Here is a 23469-nt window from a genome sequence, read left to right on the forward strand (position 1 = left end):
GATACAATGTAATTGAGGGGAAAACACCAAAATCTCAGATTCTTTACTCTCATGAAGTTTACAAACTGGTGGAGATTTACGTTCTCTATCACATATATTACGTAGGGATTATTTATCCTGTTTTCAGATGAAGACTCAAGGCTTAGGGTGCATACGTGATTTGTCCAATGTCATATGAATGGATACGGTCTAGATTTTACTGTAATCTTTATGACTTTAATGTACCTATTGATTCCTTTATTTCACATTGAAAATGCAATATCTAGGTAGGGACCTCGATAGCTATCCATATAAATTGATATTGATAATCTAGGAAATTGAAGATTTTTTCTATGAGTGTTTTGAATTTTTTTCTTTGTTCATCCCTATTTGATTTAAATTGATATTTCAATTTGGCATTTGCAGTTACAGGATGCTGATAACAACGTTCTCAATTAGGACCGAAGAAGTGTGTCTAACACTCTGGAAAACACATCTCCCAACCTCCAAAGTGCCTGAGTTTATGTAAAACAGAGAGATATTCTTCGCTGTCAGGTTCCCTGCCTCTCACTTCACTCCCACAGCTGTGTGTTTGAATATTCAGAAGCAAGGTTGGAGGCAGGAGTCAATTATTTTGGGCGGGTTATATATCTGAGCTGTTTGCTCCGTGGTGGAGGCAAAACACAGTGTAAGTAAAAACAGAGGTTTCTGAAATGTTTGAGTTGCTATTCTGAAACTTCCAATACAAAACACGTTTCTAATGAATTATCTTAAATTAAAGTTTAATGGCCCCTAAATTGTATATAAAGTACTAGCACAAAAGCAGGCTGTGTGCAGATAAACATCATTAGTGTGTTAGTAGGAAAAGTTCTTTAGCTTCTATTTCCCTCTGGGTTTTCTAACAGCTCCGTGGGTCCTTTTCTGCCTAATGTGAATGCCAATGTGCTTTTCTTTCCGACTTCCCCAGTGAACCTCCTGTGTTAATAGCTGGATTTTGACTTGCCACTCCTGAAAAAAACAAAAGGGATCGTTCTTTGCTGACGCACAACTTCACCTGCCATCTGCACATGCTCACTCTGGCAGCTCCTCGTGATCCTTCAACTCGCAGGAAATCCTTAGAGGAATAAAAAGGACAGGCCCACCCCCACAGCAGAGTGAGCTCCCAGCTGAGTCACATCAGTGGGACGAACGCTGACACGTGTATTGACAAGCCCGTTTCATACTCAAGTGCCCCTGCAAATCAGCACATGGCTGCTTGGAAGCCGGGCAGTCCCCCACGCTGGGTGGGATTCTGCCTTCTCAACCGTTCTCCTAGTTGGAGTGGAAGCCTCCCTTTATCCAGCCAACCTTTCTGGAGAAAGTGGGGTGGATGAGAGGGGTGAAAGGGAGTACCGAGGCCTGGATGCCGAGAAGACTACTGTAGGAACGTAGCCTTCTGGTCTGCTCACTGCTACCATCCACACCAGTCCACATGGCCACACCCTGAGTGGCCTGGTCCCAGAGCAGCTGTTTGGACGGCTTGTGTGGTCATACCACACCTCGGTAAGTGACGGCCTGCCAAACCCTGGGAAACTTGGAGTTTAGGTCAATTTCATGCTTTCCCATTAGGCCCTAGGAAGAAAGAAGGTGTAAAGTGACATGCCTTCACAGCAGCCAGTATAACTCTGGTTCAAACGTTTTCTATTTTCGACAGATTGCTTTTCTGACCAACTGCTTTTTATGAAGCCATTTTTCATATTAAATCCCAGTTGAAACAAAATAGGATATGCATAAAAAGTAAATAAATGGAAACTCTCAGTTCAAGAAAGTCTACAAATCACATTGTTTACTTAGCCAATTACATTAATATCATTTGACTTTCATATTTGTTTTACATAGAATGCTTTGAAATACCCAAGGATCCGTTTTCAAGTTGGAAATGGGTAATTAGAGGATTAGGGCTTTGGGCCTGGTCTTTTGGTATCATACAGAACTGTGTGTTTCATGCATGCTCTACCTCCTACTCTATGATCCTGGGCAAGTTACCGAATTTCTCTAAGCTTCAGTTTCCTAATCTGGAGAATGGAGATCATTATTATACATCACCTGTCACATTATGTTGAGAGGACTAACTGAGATCATGTAAATAAAATGCTTGGCCCAGTGTCAGGCACATAAAAGGCTGTAAGTGAATGTCAGAGGTGATGTTGTTAATGAAGCTCACAACACCAGCTGTGATGAGTGTCATTTTGATTTGTGTCAACTTGACTGGTCCAAAGAATACCAGGATAGCTGGCAAAACATTTCTGGGCGTGTCTGTGAGGATGTTTCCAGAAGAGAGTAGCATTTGAATCAGTGGACTGGGTAAAGAAGGTTGCCTTTACCAATGTGAGTGGGCGTCTTCCCATGTGTTGAGGGCCTGAACAGAACACAAAGGTAAAGGAAGCAAGAATTTGCTCTCTGCTTGAGCTGGGACATCCATCTTCTCCTCTCCTCAGACATCTGTGCTTCTGGTTCTCGGGCCTGTGGATTCGGACCAAATTACACCACAGGCTTTCTTGGTTCTCTAGCTTACAGATGGCAGATTGTAGGACTTCTCAGCCTCCAAAATCATGTGAGCCAATATATATGAATTTTGGAGGCTGAGAAGTCCCAAGATATCTATATCTGTATCTATATCTATCCATATCCATTTTCAGCTACATATATGAATATATATATATATATATATATATATATATATATATATATATATCCTATTGGTTCTATTTCTCTGGAGAATCCTAATGAACCACCACTATGCTGAATTTTCACCCTCTTATATAGATTGCTAACCACCAAGACAGCACAGGCTATCTAATTATTAGAATTAGGAATTTTGATCATTAGATAAACTTTAAAAAGAAAAAAATCCAACTACATCAAATGAGTATATAATGCCCTTCATACATGCATTTATAATGCAGCAAATGGATTTTAGCAAGGCTTTGATTGGTGTTCAAAGTAATTTTTAGTGAAAGACTCAAAGGCATGAAAGTTATTTCTTTTGTTAGGACCAACTTCAATTCAACAAACCAGGTGTGTGTGTGTGTGTGTGTGTGTGTGTGTGTGTTTTGCTTTATTCATACTGTGAATTTTTTTCTTGCAGCTGATTTGGACTAATGACTTAAAGAAGAGACAAGCTTCATGTAAGTGTGTGATTCTCAGCCACGTGTGGAATAGGGTAAGGGTGTCACATGATTATAGTTCTTAGGATGATTTTAATGTCAAAATAAGGAGTGCCTTCTCACTATTGCCATAATGAACACTGCTGGAATTCAGGAGGAATTTATAGAATAATTATTCATTAGATTTTAAAAATTCAAGCATAATTAACACACAGTGTTATAATAGTTTCAGATGTACAATGTAATGATTCAACAATTCTATACATTTCTCAGTGCTCATCAAGATAAGTATACCTTTAATCCCCTTTATCTATTTTCCCTATCCCTTTCACCCACCTCCCCTCTGGCATCCACCAATTTGTTCTCTGTGTTTAAGAGTCTGGTTTGTTTTTTATTTTTTTTAAGTAGACTCTACCCTCAATGTGGGGTTTGAACTCACGGTTCCTAGATCAAGGGTCTCATGCTCTACTAACTAAGCCAGCAAGGTACCCCTGTTTTTTTGTTTGTCTCTTTTTATTCTTCACTTGTTCATTTGTTTTGTTTCTTAAATTCCACATGTGAATGAAATCATATGGTATTTGTCTTTCTCTGGTTGACTTATTTTACTTAGCATTATACTCTTGAGGTCCATCCATGCTGTTGCAAATGGCAATATTTCATTATTTTTTATGCCTGAATAATATTTCATAATACATATATCTCCTTTATCCACTCATCTATCAAATGGGCACATGGGTTGCATCCATATTTTGGCTATTGTAAATAATGTTGCAATCAACATAGAGGTGCATATATCCTTTTGGGTTAGTGTTTTCATTTTCTTTGGGTAAACACCCAGTAGTGTTTGGAATTGCTGGATCATATGGTAATATGATAATTTTTGTATTGATTAGGGGAAAATTATCTAGTGTTTGAAAACTTAAGGCCATGGTATTTTACTGCATCTTATGATATCAAAGTGACCACTTATGAAACTTTTACTAGAAAAACTTCTTTTAAGTTTTTTTTTTTGTCCTTCTGTATATACTTCACATTTTTAATCCTCCTTGAACATTCCGAATTAGAAACTCATCCAAAAAGCTTGAAACTTGCATCTGAAAAAGTAGCTTCTTTGGAAAAAATGAAATCAAAGTTATATAGCATCCATCTTGGTACCATAATTTGTAAGAGCTGATAAAATTCTCCTTCCTTTGGCTGAAACTCATCTCTTACTAGTTGAACAATACAGTATTAGTATCTTTGCTCTCTAAGAAACCCTATCTCCATTCTTTGTACTTTATTGGTATAAATCCATTCTGACTTTGGCATATTGCCAACTGGTTTGACATATGCACAAATCTCAGTGAAAGTACTGCAGGAACATTGGGAGATGTTTAAATTGTGTAACATCCACCAGTGGGTATTTCAGAATGTCTCCCAACTCTCAATTACTCTAGTGTTACTGACCAAGTCAGAAATTAATCATCTGCCATTTTTCATGTGATCACTTGCAAATAGACATTTTATGCTAATATGTTTCTGATAAAATTTGCCTGTCACTTTTTCCTCTAATAAATAAAAAAAAATCTTTTCAATTAAATGACTACTCAATGATGGGAGCTACCAGCCCATGAGGTAGAGCTACCCACAGAGGTAGTGCTTCATCTCTGTCACTGTTGTTCAGAGGCCAAGAAAACTTCATCATAGTGTTTGTAGAGAAGAATGTACCTGTAACACTGCTGGCCCAGTCTACCCGCAACGAATACTACGGAGAGTTTCCAGGTTTGAGAAACACTAGCCATCACACAGTGGGCCAAAGTGCCTTTCAAATGGGGGGGCATAAATCACATATATGAATGGATAGGATTATTCTATTCTGCATATCCCCATAGCTTTTTAAAAAAGCTTATAGTTTACTATAACTCATTCCACTTTATAGTTAGGCATGTATACTTGTCTATCTTTTCTACTGGACCAGATTTCAAAATTCAAGACAGAACATGCCTTCCTTTATGTCTGCATCCCATGTATGGTTCAGTACAATATCTGGAGCTTTAATGATGTTCAGTAAGGGTCTGTCGACTGTGCAGGTGTTGAGGGGGCACTACCATCCCTTTGCCCTTTGCTTGGGACATGGCAGAAGTTAGACATTTCTTATAAGAGTCTCTTTATAAAAACCACTACCCCATATACAAACTTTTCTTCTTCATCTCTCCTGCAACTACCCTCTTTGAAGTCACTGTCAAGCTGCCATACTTGTCAGAGCATTCTGAACAATCAGATCAAATGCATTCACCCAAATCTGCCGTATTTTAGTGGAGTCAACCCTAAGATTCAGGGAAGGAAATGAAATCTATGGCTTATATAAGATACACGGGTAAAGAAGGATTCAGAAGTATACAGCAAGAGAAGGGAAAATTAGCTTTGCCAATCACCAGTTGGTTGATGAAGTCATTGAAGGTGAGAAACCAGTTAGAGAAGCAGAGAAACAGTAAAATCTTAAAATTGAGAGATGTAAAGACAGAAATCAAGAGACATTCAAACACATACACACACACACACACACACACACGAGCATGCATACACACACACACACACACACACACACACACACACACACACACACACCAGCATTCTAGTTCCAGGGCTTAATCTGTGAACATATTCACTGACATGGCCTCTCTTCACGTTCTTTTTTAATCCAGCCTTTAAAAAAGAGATATTTCACTTGTAGTTTCTTTGCAGGAATATTTTGAAAATTATCTATGTAAAAAATAAAGATGCTGTCAAACACTATGAGCTCCTCAGAGATAGTAATCACCCACCTTCCCCATAGAAAGTGCTTACTTATAATTTTTATAAATTTTAGATAGCAGTAAGAGAGAATATCAGTCACTTATATGCCAGGTTAGTAGCTGGCAGCTGCCAGGTGAACTGCTCTTTTATTCTTTTAAGATTACAACCCCCCGCCCCCCCCCCCCCCCAGCACTCCCACCTCTCCTATTTCCTGTGATTCTTGCTCCCAATGTTTGTTCCCAATGTTTATAGCAGCACTCTCAACAATAGCCAAATTATGGAAAGAGCCTAAATGTCCATCACCTGATGAATGGATAAAAAAGTTGTGGTTTATATATACAATGGAATACTACTTGGCAATGAGAAAGAATGAAATATGGCCTTTTGTAGCAATGTGGATGGAACTGGAGAGTGTTATGCTAAGTGAAATAAGTCATACAGAGAAGGACAGATACCATATGTTTTCACTCTTATGTGGATCCTGAGAAACTTAACAGAAGACCACAGGGGAGGGGAAGGGGGAAAAAAAGTTAGAGAGGGAGGGAGGCAAACGATAAGAGACTCTAAAAAACTGAGAATAAACTGAGGGTTGATTGGGGGGTGGGAGGGAGGGGAAAGTGGGTGATGGGCATTGAGGAGGGCACCTGTTGGGATGAGCACTGGGTGTTGTATGGAAACCAATTTGAAAATAAATTTCATATTAAAAATAAATAAATAAATAAACATTAAAAAAATTAAAAAAAATACAGCACTATCGACAATAGCCAAATTATGGAAAAGCCCAAATGTCTATATACATATATACATATCTGTGTATATATATATGTCCATATATGTATATATAGTGGAATATTACTTGGTGATCAAAAAGAATGAAATCTCGCCATTGGCAACAATGTGGAGGAACTAGAGTGTGTTATGCTAAGTGAAATAAGTCAGTCAGAGAAAGATAAATATATTTTTTCACTTGCATGTCGAATTTAAGAAACAAATGAATATAGGGGAAGGGAAAGAAAAATCAGATAAAAAGAAATAGGGAGGCAAACCTTAAGAGACTCTTAATATAGAGAACAAACTGAGGGTTGCTGAAGGGGAAGTGGGCAGGGAATGGGCTAAATGGGTATTAAGGAGGGCACTCGTTGGGATGAGCACTGGGTGTTATATGTAAGTGATGAGTCACTAAATTCGAGTGCTGAAATAAAGTAACAATAATAATAATAAAAGAAAAAAATTATTAGACAAAAATTACTTTTTTTGTCTAATGAGGTGAGGGTAGGAGAAGGTCAGTTCAAAAGAGGAAAATAAATCTTTTATAATACATATTTACAAGTAAAACACCTTTCAAGAAAGCTGTTTATTTAAGAATAAAAGGGCCCATGAACATCTATGAAATGTGAAGCTTGTGTAAATGAATCAACACTGAACTGTGGCTGCTCTGGCTAGGAGTTATCATCATGTGTAATGGAAAAAGAAATCCTATTGTTTGGAAATAGGATCTTATATGTGGTTTTAAAGATTTATAAGTACTTGTTCATAGGAAGAAAATGCTGGATTCATCTTAGAAATCTTATTTTGATCAATTTTATAATTTGTTAACATTTGTTACAGTTAACAGATATTCTATTTAAATAAAAACAAAGGAACGTGTGAGCATATACACAAAAAGCAGTAAATTCTGTAATGTAAAAATAGTGAAAATACCACCACATATTAGTCTTTGCTAGATTTTACCAAATAAATTTCACAATCTAAATGCTCTAAGACTATAATTCTTTGCAAGTAAATGATTCACTCTCCAACACTCATTTTAAGTGATCCTTCTATCACTATCAAAATATTTGGTGAAGCAAGTCAAATGATTTGGGGAGAAGTAATTTGTTACAAGTGTCATTTAGAAGTGGTGTGAAATCCCAACTGGAATACAGTGATCCATAATTAGTAATTGGGTATAATTTTTTTAATGAATGTGAAAAAGTCAAATTAGGGATTTTTTCATCATCAGTTGACACATGGAATACTTCCTATGCATTCAAAAAGCAATTATGGATATCAGAATATGTCCCTGGGAGTCAGTCCATTTTCAACTTGACTATGACTTGCTATATCAACATCTTGTTACTGATCAGTTAATTCATGTTAATAATCCTGGCAGTGAGGTACTGAAATGTTCTCACTCATATACTTACACACACACAAATGCATACACCGACATACACACATCCTAAAAATCAAAGGCTCAAATATTTCCGAATCCGGCACCTTTCAGTTTAGGGTCCAGAATTATTCTCTGTACACAGGCCATCTGATTTTCACAATATGCCTGTGAAGTTGGAATTACAAATCTCATTCAATGGATGGAGTCAGAGATCCAAGAAGGAGCAGAGCTGAATTTGAACCGAGTTCCATTTCACTTAAAGCCTATGCTTTGTGGTTTCAGAACTGTGCCTCGAAAATAGGAGAGACGGTCATGCCCTATTTACTGGGACATTGTTTTTTTAGCCAAGTTTGTTATAAAGGGCATTTTTTTCTGAAGGAAACTCTACTTTGCCAAAGATTTATATTACACAATTTGAAACTGTTTACCAGTATATAAATTTTATGAGGGCTGGGACCATGTCTGGTGTTTTTTTGTTTTGTTTTGTTTTGTTTTTGTTTTCTAATGCATAGTATCTAGGAGACAGGAGGTATTCAATAACTATTTGTTAAATGAATTCACTATGGAAAATTTTTTTCTTGTAGATCTAATAAAAGCATAGTTCAGAATCCAGAAAATAATTTAGTGTACATTTTAGGTTCAAGAGAAAGTTTTTAATACAATGAATAATACTCAAATATGGTTACACAAAGTATTAGTAAAATTGTTTGCCATACTCTAAGCAATAAAGTATTTCTCATAATCAAATATAATATACATCAAGAATCTAGATATCATAAATACCTGCTTCATTGATTTCTCCTATTATAAAGTAGTTAAGCCTTATAAATTGAGCAATTTCAGTAAGTTTTCATCAGTTTCAGTTTATTGAACACATGTAACTTCAAATTCAGAATAAATTTCTTCATGCTTTGCTAACATTGAAACTTGCTGAATTTTTCTACTCTGGTAATATTTTATAACCTCCTTTAATCTCCTAGGTAATCACTGACGTTTACTTGGAATCCCATCTATTTTTATGTTATGCCACCTTCATTTTTCTGTAAGCATCTTAAATTCAGGAATACTGTTCATCATTGTATCTTTAGGGTTTAGTGTGGATCGGGCCTATTATACAGATTCAAGAAATTCCTGTGGAAAGAGAAGAAAGGAATGAGAGATGTAGTGGGAAGGTGGAGGAAAAGGGGGAGGGAAGGATGGAAGGAGAGAAAGAGAAAAAGAGAGTGAAGAGAGAAAGAAAGAAAATAGTAAATTAGTTCTTGGATTAGGAGAAATAAAGTCAAGGATCAACAATGCTGAATCCTTGCTTAGAAACAGAGAACTACTGTGACATCTACCAAGATGTTTACATGTTAAATAACTTTCCAGAGTATATGGATAGCCCATTGATAATTGCTACTTCTGACTAAGAATTGTATCCTTACTGATACTTCATACAGGATTTTTGAGCCTAGGGAGTGTTTGACATTTCACTACAACCCATTAATTGCAGGATGAACCAAATCATTCAGGTGACTGATAGCACAAGAATACATTTATTAATTAGTAGCAATATCCTCCAGATTCTCCAGGTTCTAGGGGACAGTAATTTTTTTTACCAGTCCTATTTACATTAGTTTTGACTCATTATCATATTATACTCATACTATATGCAATTTAGTAATACTTTGTTCATGTGCATGTTAAGTAGTCATAGCTTTCCAAACCTGAACTCTGTTTCTTATAATGCTGATACTAGCAACTAGAAAGTTTTTTTGTTTTGTTTTGAAGATGGAATAAGACCAGAACACAGGATCTATGACAACCAGTTCTAAAATTGCCTATTAGTTAGAGAATCCTTCTACTCCTCAAAGTCAATCACTCAGGAAGCATTTATTGAACACCCAAAGGATGAATTATATAAGGCTCTTAAATAAGAATAATCTTCAGAACTATAGTATTCCAGCCAAATACTTATTTTTTATGTCATTCAGAAAAAGAGGCTTATGATGCCTTTCCAAACAGCTAATTAGAATACTTAACACCTATTCACCTTTTATCTAAAGATAAAATAAATTGAATGGGGAACTACTAAAGAGCTCTTCTCAAGTGCAGATTATGCAAATTTATTGTATTCTTATTCTTGGCCTCAGGGTGAAAACAAACAAAGCAAGAAATTATTGAAGAATCCCCTCCTTAAAAAATACAAGTACTATGTAAATTTTATATCATTTGTTTATTCAAGAGTCATTTATTGAGTACCTATTATGTTGAATGAAGATGTAGGAAAGGGACATTGAAGATTTCATAAAAGTGTCTGATGCCTCTCTGAGGTGTGGTCATGTTTTTTAACATTTCTGTCCAAAGGGTGCTATGGGTTTTCCTAATACAGTGGAAGACCATCAGTCCCCTATTTCTTTCCATGTCTAGCCAACTACTTGAGCCTGTTACTGATTGCTTACCAAGTACAAGATGCTTTAAACATTTTCTTTTCTGAATCTTTAATCCATTCCAGTCTGGGGTCATCTGATTATTCCTAAACCAACCACAAAGTTTGATGTGTAGAGAAAAACAAATGGGTTGTAGTTTAAATTCCAGCTCTTTCACTAATTAAACTCTTGGTAAAATTACTTAACTCCTTTAAACTTTGTTTTTCTCATCTATAAAGTAGAACCTCTCCTTTTTTTCTCTCACAAGTTTGACTAGAGGATTACAATGAAATAAAGCATATAAAATACATAGTCCAATTCCTGCCATAAACTACTAACTTAGCAAATGGCTTTATCCTCCTGGCTCCTCCCTAAATGAGCCAAGGGGGTCTGGAGGAGAGGAAAACACAGGAGCGAGAAGGAGGGACACTACTAAAATCCCTGCTGTGGGTTTGGAGTCACTGTCTCCAGTGACTCTGCACTTTGAGCAGTTATCCCTCTGCGTCTTTGTTTACAAGAGCCAAATTATGGAAGCAGCCCAAGTGTCCATCAATAGATGAATGGATAAAGAAGATGTGGTACATATACTCAATGGAATGTTACTCAGCCATAAAGAGAGAATGAAATCTTGCCATTTGCAACAACATGGATGGATCTAGAGGGTATAATGCTACCTGAAATAAGTGAGTCAAAGAAAGACAAATACCATATGATTTCCCTCATATGTGGAATTTAAGAAACAAAGAAAAAAAAAGAGACAAACCAAAAAACAGACTCTTAACTGTAGAAAACCAACTGATGGTTACCAGAGGGGAGATGGATGGGGGATGTGTGTGAAATAGGTGAAGGGGATTAAGAGTACACTTATCTTGATGAGCACTGAGTAATGCATAGAATTGTTGAATCACTATATTGTACACCTGAAACTGATATAACACTGTATGTTAACTATACTGGAATTAAAATTTTTAAAATTAAAAAAATAATAAAATGAAAAAAAAGCAGTTATTCCTTAGTGAGGTTGATTATTAAAATCCTTTGGAGGGGTGTCTGGGTGGCTCAGTTGGTTAAGGGTCCGACTTCGGCTGAAGTCATGATCTCACAGTTCGCGAGCTGGAGCCCCGTGTCGGCTCTGTACTGACAGCTCAGAGCCTGGAGCCTGTTTCAGATTTTGTGTTCTCCCTCTTGCTCTCTGTCCCTCCCCGACTCTCTCTCTCTCTTCCTCTCTCTCTCTCTTTCTCAAATAAATAAACTACAACAACAAAAAAATCCTTTGGAAATGGGCCCGGGCCTCTATCTTATATTCTGATCTAAGATGGGCCTCAAACTCGGATTCTCATTCAGAAGGTTGTAATTAATGGAAGCCTAGAAATCCACGTTTTCATAATATTCTACATTTTGATGTCAAGCAAGGCTGGTAACTGCTGAACTAAGGTGATGTCAAAGACCATGTTGACAAGAAAGGACTGCACAACTCCCAAAGAGCTCATGCTTCTGGAACAAATCCTCAGGAATAAGTGAAACAGAAGCATATGTGATTTTTGTTACTGTGATAATTAATTTTATATGTCAACTTGGCTGGGACACAGATGTGCCCAGATATTTGGTTAAACATTATTCTAGGTATGTCTGTGAGGGTGTCTCTGGATGAGATTAACATTTGAATCAATAGATGAGCAAAGTGGATTGTTCTCCCCAGTGTGGGTGGGCATCATTCAATCCCATGGAGGCCTGAAAAGCAGGGTTAGGGAAAATTTGCTTCCTCTGTTTTCAACTGAGACACTGGTCTGCACTCAGATTGGAACTTACACCAGTGGCTCTCCTGAGTCTCAGGCCTTGGGGCTTGAATGGTTGTAGAAAAGATGGACATTAGCTGGTAGAATTTAAGAGAACTGAGACCCATCTCAGAAGCTGAAGCTTGTAAGTGTAGGATTGGGAAATATGATGGGAGCCTAGAAGATGAGGTTCCCTGCTACCTTAAATGAAGAGGCTTCAAATAGCCTGGCATATCTTCATCTTATAGGTGGTAGAGATTCTATGGAGAGGGATAAAGTTAGGAGGAAAAACCACCAATATATTGGATCATGGCAGAGGAAGGAACAGCATGTGATAGTGAGCCCCTAGTAATTTGTCATTTAAAGAGATGATGGAGGTCTCCACTATTCCCATCATGGTGCTACAGAGAAATGAGGGGACTGTGTAGAGAAGACCCTGCTTTTGGCTCCCTCCCCACTTAGACTTACTCATCTAGTAGAGGTTACTTCACTTTATGAATTTCTTTTCAGTGAGTCTTTGAAGTCCTGCTGGGGTCATTTTTGACAACTCTCTTCCCTCCATGCCTTAGAAGAGCATCACATCCCAAAACGTGCTTAGTGAAACGGGTGCTCGTAGGTGTTGCATAGAAGGAGACTCTACTATCAACCAAGTTTGGGGAAACAGCGGGTTAACACAGAGAAAGAAAGTTCCTTTACAGCAGGTTTTCTCAGATCTTTTAACAAGTTAGTACACGTTGTGAATTTGTAAGAGACAAATATAATTTGAAACATTTCCCCAAAACTTGTGACCCTCGTTGCTGTATTAGCAAGGATTCTCCTGGTTTTTAAGTGACAGAAACTGAGCTCCAACAGGCATAAGCCATAAAAGGAATTTATTGGCTCACAGAATTATGAAACCCAGGCATGGCTGAATCTGGAGGCCTCAAATGATGTCACCAGTGTCTGTCTTTCTCCATCTGTTGGCTCAACCTTCCTCTGGGTTGGCTTCATTCTCATGAACTCATTCTCTATGTGGTGGTCTCTGGCATCTCCAGGCTTACATTATACTTATAGTTACAAATTTCACTTTGGAAAAATCTCCACTACAGAATAGAACTTATTACAAGTGAATTGGTTTTTTTTTTTAATTTAGAAGTATTTAAATCATAAGCAATTAAGTTACAATAATGAGATATAAAATGTAATTCCTGAAGACCTTGTTTTTATATAAAGGTCTTTTTAATCACAACCCATGGTATGGGTGCATATTGGTTTAAGATATCATGAAACTACCTAATTAAAGCTATCCCTCAGATGTAATAATGTATTTGAGAACTTGGTTTGCTTCCCAATTTCCTGACATTCTCCCACCCCAAATTAATGCTTTATAATTTACACAGTGTTTTCTTATTGCTTTCAGAGTCATGAGGGGTCACCTTTGGTTAAGGAAATACGTTATCTATCAACAAATTAAGGTGAACATATTTAATTTCTGACCATGAACCTATTTTAGATGAACTCTGTTAGAAAATTCCAGAAGATATACTCACTTAGAAACTCTCACTAGATGTCAACTTTTTAATTTTTTTTATTTTTTGAGAGAGAGAGTGCATGAGTGTGCCAGCGGGGGAGGGGCAAAGGGACAGGGAGGGAGAGAATCTTAAGCAGGCTCCAAACTCAGCATGGAGCCTGAGGTGCAGCTCTCTTATGACTGAGATCACGACATGAGCAGAAATCAAGAGTTGGATACTTAACTAACTGAGCTACCCAGGCACCCCAGATGTCAACTTTATTGTAAATTTATGACTAGACTCCAAGATACATTTGACTGTGAATCATGGGATTCTTCATTAGCGTCCCCAATTGGTTTTAAATCATCAACATCACATCATGATACTGGCAGGAATTGCTGTATAGTCAATATGAAAGAGGCTTCTCTTTAATTGGTCAACTAGTAATCATTTTCATTTTGAAATGCTTAATGGTAATGAGTTTATTTTTACATATGGCATATTTTGGGGATTTTGATTTTTCTAACCTAAGGAAATTATTTTAGCATGTTAGAAACTGAATTCCTTGGAGATGCTCATTTCACTTCCTGTATATTTACTGTGTCCTTATGGCCAGCTAGGAAGTGAACTATAATGAAAACAAAATCATTTGGAATTTTTATAACTGATATCCTAAACACTTTTGTCAATCCATTCTATGATGCTACTTAATACTCACTAATGATAGTATCTTGAAAGATTTCAAGATTCTTCAGCAGTTTCTGAATCATTAAAAGAGATCATACTATGCCTAACAATAAAATAACTGGTTATTATTTATTTTATTGCTTGAAAACTAGTTGTCCACAGACCTATGTGCACCTTCTTTCAATTGTTTGATATGAGATCACTCTGCAAGATAATAAAGTTTCTAACAGAATTCTTAGTCCCAACCTTTTGAATAAAATGCGTAAGTGTCCTTCTACATCAAGATCCTTTTAGGTAACAGCTAACATTAATTGATAAGTGCTCTATACAGATATCACATAAAAAAATTTTTTTTTAACATTTATTCATTTTTGAGAGGCAGAGAGAGACAGAGTGTGAGTGGGGGAAGGGCAGAGGGAGAGGGAGACACAGAATCTGAAGCAGGCTCCAGGCTCTGAGCTGTCAGCACAGGGCCCAACGTGGCGCTTGAACTCATGGACCGCAAGATCATGACCTGAGCTGAAATCAGACACTTAACCTACTGAGCCACCCAGGCATCCCCAGATATCACATTTAAACCTCACAATGACTTTAGAAAAAAGGTAGCATTTCTTTAACCTCAATTTTACAGAGTTGGAAGCTGAGGCAGAGGGAAGTTAAGTGCCTAATACTACACAGTTTATAAATGGCAGAATTGGCAAGGCAATCCAACGCCAGAACCAGTGATAGTGACCACTGTTACTAGAATGATTGATTGTTTCACCTGTGAGCAGAGTACTTGAAAACGTTACTTAAGGCACAACAACAAGGGGGACATTTGGATTTATCTCAAATGTATAAGAGTCTTACATTAAGGGCACTGGTGAACATGTGCACACACACACGCACGCACGCACGCACGCACAGGCCCACTCCGTAAGGATTGCCTGATGGCTCAGCACATTTTGGTTATTGCACGGCTTTTGTTTTCTTGTCTTGAGTTAAAAAGACTTTAACAAAGCTCCCATAAATAAGAGCCCAAGTAAATAAAAATCTCATATTTGTAGTGGTACACTAATAAGCTTAATAACAATAATCCACAAACATCTGCAATCATAAAATAAAAACTTCATTACCATTTCAATGCAGTCACTACAAATCCTCAGGTTAGCCAGTACACCAGCTGTGTCCTGTGTGCTTCACAACACAAACAGCAATTCATTCCAAATTACCACTCTCTGTTAGTGACTCTTGCTCCCTGGCTCCCGTCCCAAACACTCCTGCTGTTCAGGTCTATTGTTTCCCCCGCTAGAAGCCTTTTATTTCCTGGGAAAGCTTGAAGGACTGTCTCCATCAAAAACTAGGCTAATCTTCTAACTTCTGATCTCCCACTCTATGTCCTCCAATATTCTGGGCGCACTCAGCCTTCCTTTCTCTCTATCCAAGTGACATCGAATATACATTTCTAGAAGGTGTACAGAATACTTCACCCAAAGAATGAAATTAAAGGAGTTAACAAAGCTTATGCTATTTCATAGCTCTGTAAGATGAACTAGTTTGAGATTCAGATAATGAGCTTTAGTCTCTCTATAGGAGCTGTGGAGTTGAGAAAACTCCCTCTCCGTAATTCCTGCCATGGGCCTCTAAGTCATCAAATTCCATATAAAATTACAGAGGACTTCCCTCTGAGAGTTTATGGCCTCAGAACAGCAGGTTAAAAACCAGATTGGTGGAAAATGAAGGGTAGTCTTTTAGCCACATGTAACACATATCCCAGCTTATAGAAATTTTATACTACTTAAGAGATCATACTTAACAGGCAGTTTATTTTTATGCTGCAAAATACTTATCTATTCATTTTCATCTGGAGCTGAAACTTTTTTGCAATTCTGAATACAATTGAAGAGAAGGAATGAGAGGGTATTTGATCTTAGCCCTACTGATCCGAGCTGTACTGATATATAAGATTTCAGGAAAACATTGTCTTTTGGATTAACTCTTCCACCGCACAAGCATAACCAAGAGATTCATTTCTTCTAGGATATGGAAATTCAAGTCTATTCACAGTCAAAATAGGGGTCATTTAAATACTTCCTCTATTTATAATTTCTAAAAGGATGCTAGAAAACATTGGGAGAAATGTACTTAAAAAATTATCTTCTGTTTTGTTGTTATAACCCAGTACCTTGTATAGATGACCTCACATTGTTTTCCTAGGGACCTGGGGATCTGTTCATAAAGATTCTTCAAATCTTCATCGGGGAGCCTTTTATGGAGCAGGTGGGTAGCTTTCTGGAGCCACGGGCTTATATCAGAGACCATCTTCCCCTTGGAATATAGCAGCTGACTGAAAACGAAGTTAACCCTAATACCATGTACCACAGGTGTCTTGACTCTTTGATGTGCCTATTTTGACTCCATCAGTAAAAGAGGATTGCTCTGCTGGCTAACATAGAATATAACTCTGCAGAGATGAACCATGGCAGTCATTTCTAACACCATACACCCTTTCCCAAGCAGCCTGTTATACAGATGAAACACTGTTTTTACATGGCATATTTACAAAGGCAAGAGGGAAGAGGGTAGAAAATCTGTCTGCAGGGTTCCATTGAACATTAAAGAGATAGCTATTGGGGAACACTTGTCCATAAACATGGTAATGGGCTCATTTTCACAGGTTGGATATTTCACAGATAGATCCCATCTCAAGGGCCACTTGGAAATCTTGACAAGAAATGTGCCACAAAGAAGTACAGGCATTGTGATATGAAGAATGGAAATGGGACACCCTGAAAAGCTGATTCATTTTAAACACGAAAGCCAAGGGTGAGTTAACCTATCACTTATTGCTCCTTTATAATCTTCTCTTTGGCAGCCAGCAAATGGTACTTGATGTATTTTTTCAAGATAGAAAAATAAAGTGACATCTGTTTATGGAATTCACCAGCAGGTCCACACATTGTGGGCTGTTTTAACAATTGGTTTCTAAAAATAGATTTAGGACAAATGTAAGCATTCTTTGGCATGGTTAGAGTCATCACAGACTGCCTACGTAATCAACTCCTGGCACCTGAATGCCTATTTTTAGGAGACCCGAAGGAGTGAGCTGTGGTCATTTTGGAGACATTTATGAGGCTCCGAGTAATTCATAGATGATGGATTTCCATTATGAATGCAAACTCTCAGAAACAAGATTCAACTTAAAGGAAACATTTTTGTCTGAAAGCACTACCTTAAACCTTGTTTCATCATTCCAGAGTATTGAATCATAATACACTATTGTGAATTTACTATGCTTACATAGATGGTTTGTATAGGCTGGGTTCAAAGTGCACCATTCTTAAAAGGGACTAGGAAACTTAATCAACTCTGAACACCAATAGTCAGGTGACAGTCATGCATCAGTGTCGGCATATGACAGGAGAAGTCAGATTCTGGGAGGCAAAACAACTTAGAACAGAGATCCAAGCACAATATTTGATGACTCCAACTTGTTGCAGACAATGACATTTAGTACCTTCTGTAGACGCAGGATAGAAATAGTAGGTATTTGGATAACTTTTTCTGGGATAGTTAGAATACCAAATCAAAAGCTTACAACTCCTTAAAGGAGACAAAATACTCAATCATACTCTTTAACAGGAGATTCTATCTATCTATCTATCTATCTATCTATCTATCTATCTATCTATAAATCTATCTATCATCTATCATATATCTATCTTCCTCTCTAACTACCCATCTATCTACCTATGTACACATCTGTTTATACACACACACACACACACACACACATACATACACACACATAATATACAACATTTTTGTTTAGAAAATATCTGTGTACTTGAAATACATTAAATATCTCCATATGCATAGCATTGTCTAGGAATAGTACACAATAAACCAATCAAATAAAATCTATATTAATTGGAAATATATGCTTTAATTCAGACGACTAGATACTGTTACCCATAAAAGTAAATGAGACAATGGAACCCTTTTGGAAGAAATTCTTGATTTAAACATGAAAACAATGTTGATATTTTATACAAGATAAGATTAGATTCATATGTCTTGTTTTTGTGGCAACCTCTAATAAGTCTTTAAATACTCTGATACTTGCTTCATCCTTTACTTCCCTCTCTTCACATTCTATCTTCACTTATATCCCTGATACTGGTGATTAAGACCCTCTGGACACTTTCATTCTGTCTTCTTGATCAGTAGATTTCTTTAGAGTGATCTCATTTTCCAAAGGCCAGCTAAGTTGTCCTATCATTAAAATGCCTTTTGATTTCTAGAGATGATTATTTCATTTTGAAAATCTTTCTCAACTTCTTGGGAGCTCAAGTGTTGACTACATTAACAATGTGGTAGAAAGAAAAATGTGTAGATATTAAACTTCTGCTAAAGATAATTTGGAATTTAGGGGTAAAGGCAGAAGTGGACACGGGGGTCAGAGGAATGGGATAATTAAAACCACTCTGATTAAATTCAGCCTATTGAAATATTTCAATGAAATGAGAATGATCATTCATGCCCTGAGGGAAAACTGCCATTCCCTTCTGGATGGAATTCCTATTTTTGAGAACTGCAAATTTGCTAAAGTGGTACATTCGTCCAAAATTAGCTTGTAAAATGCTTGCAATAAGCAACATCTCCAAATCATGGTCAAATGGCATTTTCTACAGATATTCCACGACAAAATATCTTATATAGGCTAAAGTACAGCTATCAAAATATCTTCTATTTCTTCAGGGTTTTATTACCATGTTTTGCAAGTTTAATATCATATACTGAGCTGATATGAGCCAAAAAGCAATACATTTCTCTGTCTGGCAAGGATATCTAGCTTCTGTACTTCAGAACCAAAGGAAGCTGTCCTCAAAAATATGTGAGGTTTCTTCATCCAATAAAACATTGCTAATGCCATGGTTGATCACCTGCCTCAAAGTTTATCTCAGCAAGTCACATGAGCACTATTAAGTGCCCACAGCACACAAAACCCTTTATGGTAATGATTAAATGACACAATATTAGTTTAACAAAAACAGGAAAAAAATTTGAATACGGTGGGTGATACCTACTAAGAGTTCAATAACAGTTTCTTTCCTGACTCTTAATGGGTCGGGGGAGGTTGAGATGAAGAGAATAGGAAAAAGTTAAATGGTATTCAAGAAAATGCTATGTGGTTCTCAGTGTCAAGGATGGGGTAACACTGATCTGTCCCTTCTCTTTCAGATCCATTGATGAGTCAAGGTGCAGATTTACAACATGGCCAATTTGGTGTGGAGAAAGCAAAACTTGACTTCTCTCATGGGAACTGAATCCACAATCCTATCCTTTCTAGTCTTATATTCTAATAGAAATGAAGAACAATGCAAATGAATGGTGATTTTAGAAATCATCTTTAAATTTAATCCTTTGACGGACAAATTAGTGTGGTCCTCTCCCACCTATCAATAATACCTGAATAGCCTACTATGCTTTCATCTGGCAGAATCTGTTGGAAAGTTATTTGTGTTGTTTTTCCATTTATATAGTTCAAGGTAAATCCCAACAGTATTATAAACCATGGGAATTTTCAAGCCTACATAGCCCCTGATCTTTTCAATAGCCCCAAAGGGTCCTAGGCCCCTGTGAATTCAGACTCCAAGTAATTTGAGAAAGTCTCACTCTGTTCTGAAGATCTAAAGGCAGTAAATCAGTTGCTCTGGACCCTGTTGGGATTGAGTCTAATAAGGGAAGTTTCCTTATAAATAACAATGGGATTGATTAGTGGCCCAATAATAAAACCTTTTTTTCCCCCATAGATACGATGGATTTGGAGAGTGTAATGGATGAGTCTTTCCCCTTTCCCCTTGAACTGAGCTGATCTTGATGTGTTTGGCAGTTAGAATATGGTACAAATGATGCTGTGCATTGATACCTCTTGGGACGCTGTGACAAGTCCAAGGGGCATAGAAAGGATGTGGAGGAGAATCTATGTGCTTCAGCCAACAGCCCTGGCTGAGCGTCCAACACTGTATGAGTGAACATCTTGAGCTCTAGCCCACTCTGTCCTCTGGAGGGATGCAGCACCAGCGGACAGCACAGGGAGCAGAAGAACTGCCTAGCTGGGCCCTATTAACTCACAGTATCTTCAGGGATAAAATAATGATTGTAGTTGTTCTTTTTTTTTTTTTTAATTTTTAAAAAATGTTTTTTATTTATTTTTGAGATAGAGAGAGACAGAGCATGAGCAGGGGAGGGGCAGAGAGAAAGGGAGACACAGAATCCAAAGCAGGCTCCAGGCTCTGCCTGAGCTGTCAGCACAGAGCCTGACTCAGGGTTCGAACTCATAAACCAAGAGATCGTGACCTGAGCTGAAGTCAGATGCTTAATCGACTGAGCCACCCAGGCACCCCTGATTGTAGTTGTTCTAAACCACTAAGTTTTAGGATGGTTTGTTATCTATCAAAACCTGTACAGACATTAATACTTTCTCCAAGTTTGTTTTGAGCCTAATGACACATATTTGTAGTAAGATGTCTAGCTGGGGATAGTACAACTTATAGAGAAGTTGAATCATTATGTTGGATACTTGAAACTAATGCAACATTGAGCCAAATATACTAAAAAAAAAAAAAAAGTTAAGCTAGCTGGAGGAATATCTATGTTTTTGAAATATTTTTTCTCAAAGGTAGCTGTTTTGAGTGGATAAAAAATCAAGACTGGGGCTGTGGTGGCAAAACCATTAAATCACTGGAAAAGGCATGAAGCCAAAGGTAAAGACGATGGCTAGTGCTGGGGAAGAGATATCTGTGTTGGGAGAAGGCTGCATTAGTATCATGTGGCCACTGTAACATGCCAGTGCCTCCCAGGGGAAGCTCTTGGACTTCAAAGTTCTGCCTAGATTTTTTTGAACTGCATGAGTAAATCTTCATTCTTTTATTATTTTCATATTGAATTAGAAGCTCTTTTACATAAATATAATTTTCCAGCATCTGTTGATTTTTTTGGACCATGAAATTTAGGAGGAAATTAAAAGCATGAAGGCTTGCATGGCATACTGCTGAGTTATGCAAGTTTGAAATAAAACTTTATCTAATTCTGTCACAAAAATCTGCTTTTTAGACATAAGGCCTGACAAGCTCACATTACTCACATTCACATTTGTGATTGCCACCTCACTCTCCTCCTGAGATGATTCTGTTTCTCACCAGTTTGATGGGCCAGTAGAAAATGCATTTGCCAATAGCCTGGGTCAGGTGCCAGCTGCTTTTGGGCTCCTTTGATTGCCATGTCCCTTCTGGAGAGAACAAGTTGCCAAGGAAGTAGCAGGAGTCAGAAATGAGTCAAGGTCAGGAGACAATAGCCATGGCATAAACCCTTGTGGAAATTAGCAGAGTTCACTGTAGGATGCAGGAATTAGGGACAAATCCAAGAATTTGACCAGAACCACTCAGGCTGGTGTTGAATTTTAGGGCTGTCAGTTCTCTACTTACCCCATGGCAGAGCAGCTAAATTCTTGGAGAAGGAACTGGCTTTCTTCTAGAAAGTGGTTATTTCTGTGCCCACTTAGGAGTAAGAGTGAAAGGCCAGATCTCAGCCATGGGGGCTGGTCTTTGGTGGAGGGCACTGAGCCAAAGGTACTGCCGCTAAAGTACTAGGTGACTGAAGGACAGGTAATAAAGGGAGGTGTGGAGCAGCAAGCCCATGGAAGCAGGCAGAGAGCAAGAATGCAACCAATCACAATGGGATGGCAACAGAGAGTTCAGGTTTGGGAAGCAGAGCTTAGAAAGATTCCTGGATGCAAACCGGTACAAATGGTGGGAGATTTTAAAATGTTGTCTGCAGTTAAACGTGCAGGAAAGGAGAGAGCAATAATAAACATCAGGAGGATCCTGCATTAAAAATCAAGAGGCCTGAAACACAGACCTGGTTTAGAAGCTAAGTCATTTTATACCAAGAAATAAATGACAAAATGACAGATGGTACAATCAAGTGGCTGTATGGTGCCCACAGTTGACTTTGAGTGTCCACTTACTACCAGAATATGTGCTGTGTTCCACATGGATGAGCTTCTGAGATGACTAGACTCTAGATTATGTATTCACAATTTAAACCGAGTCTCACCTTTGTTGTCATTGGAATTTTCCTATATCTAAGATCACATTTAGCTGTGACTCGCTGTGCTTCTTTTACTTCAGTCTTGAACTCATGAGTCAGAGTTTATTTTCATGGTTGGGCTGCCTGTCAACCTTCAGTCTATAAGAAACTATTGGAAAACCAGCTATCTGTGGTAATTGACATTAACAATGTGGGAGCAACTCCTGTTTTCACTCTGGACCTGGATTATTAGGTGTGGGGAACCAAAAGGAGGGCTACTATGAGTGTGGGCCACAGGTAGGGGTCTACCAAGACTGAGGGATCAGACTGAGTGTGTGGACCTCAACTCTTTCTCTTGGCCCTTAGGGTTAAGGGACTTGTTTGAGGGTGAAGAACTGTTCACCTTTTGCTACACAGCACACCTGTCTGCAGAACAGAGACTCTGATGCGTCAGAGTTGGTTAACAGTTGCCCCCCGACAGACAGGGAACACAGAGGGCAATTGTTTTACAAGGACTAGGAAATATACCGTCCTGCAGAAGACATCACATAAACCTTGACAGTTACTTGTCCTCTGAGACCCCAGAAGTATTTTGCTTTTCCCTCCCAAATGCTGCATGGAGTGTTCTGGGATGCATGTTATAATGAAATAATAGAGTCCCACTTTCCTCTTCTCATCCATGGAGAAGAAAGAAAAATAGGCCCTGGATGCGGATTAAACTTTGCTTTTATAGTCAACAAATACACCATCACTCTTATCAACATTACTTCTGACTGAATTACTAAGAATCCTCATAATCATCACCACCATTATTGCAACTCCAATTAAACGTACCTGCTTCATTCCAGGCACTGTGCCAAGTGCCAACATCACTGCGACTCACTGAATCCTCCCAAGAATGCTGTGAGCTTGTTATTACAGCCCCATCTCATATTTGAAGATTCTTTAGGCCAGTAGGTAAATGTAAAAATACTTAACAAC

General features: G+C 37.9%; 1 long non-coding RNA gene across 1 annotated transcript; it reads right to left on the reverse strand.

The window, feature by feature from the left end:
- Window positions 1–737: 737 nt before the first annotated feature.
- LOC122240133 lies at window positions 738–22017 on the reverse strand. The gene is made up of 3 exons (XR_006219474.1): window positions 21885–22017; window positions 21545–21688; window positions 738–987 (listed from the first exon to the last, which is right to left on the reverse strand). It is a non-coding gene; the product is annotated as an uncharacterized LOC122240133 (long non-coding RNA).
- Between the last annotated feature and the right edge of the window lie 1452 nt (window positions 22018–23469).

Source organism: Panthera tigris, chromosome B4, assembly GCF_018350195.1.
Source record: "Panthera tigris isolate Pti1 chromosome B4, P.tigris_Pti1_mat1.1, whole genome shotgun sequence".
Classification (NCBI taxonomy): Eukaryota; Metazoa; Chordata; class Mammalia; order Carnivora; family Felidae; genus Panthera; species Panthera tigris.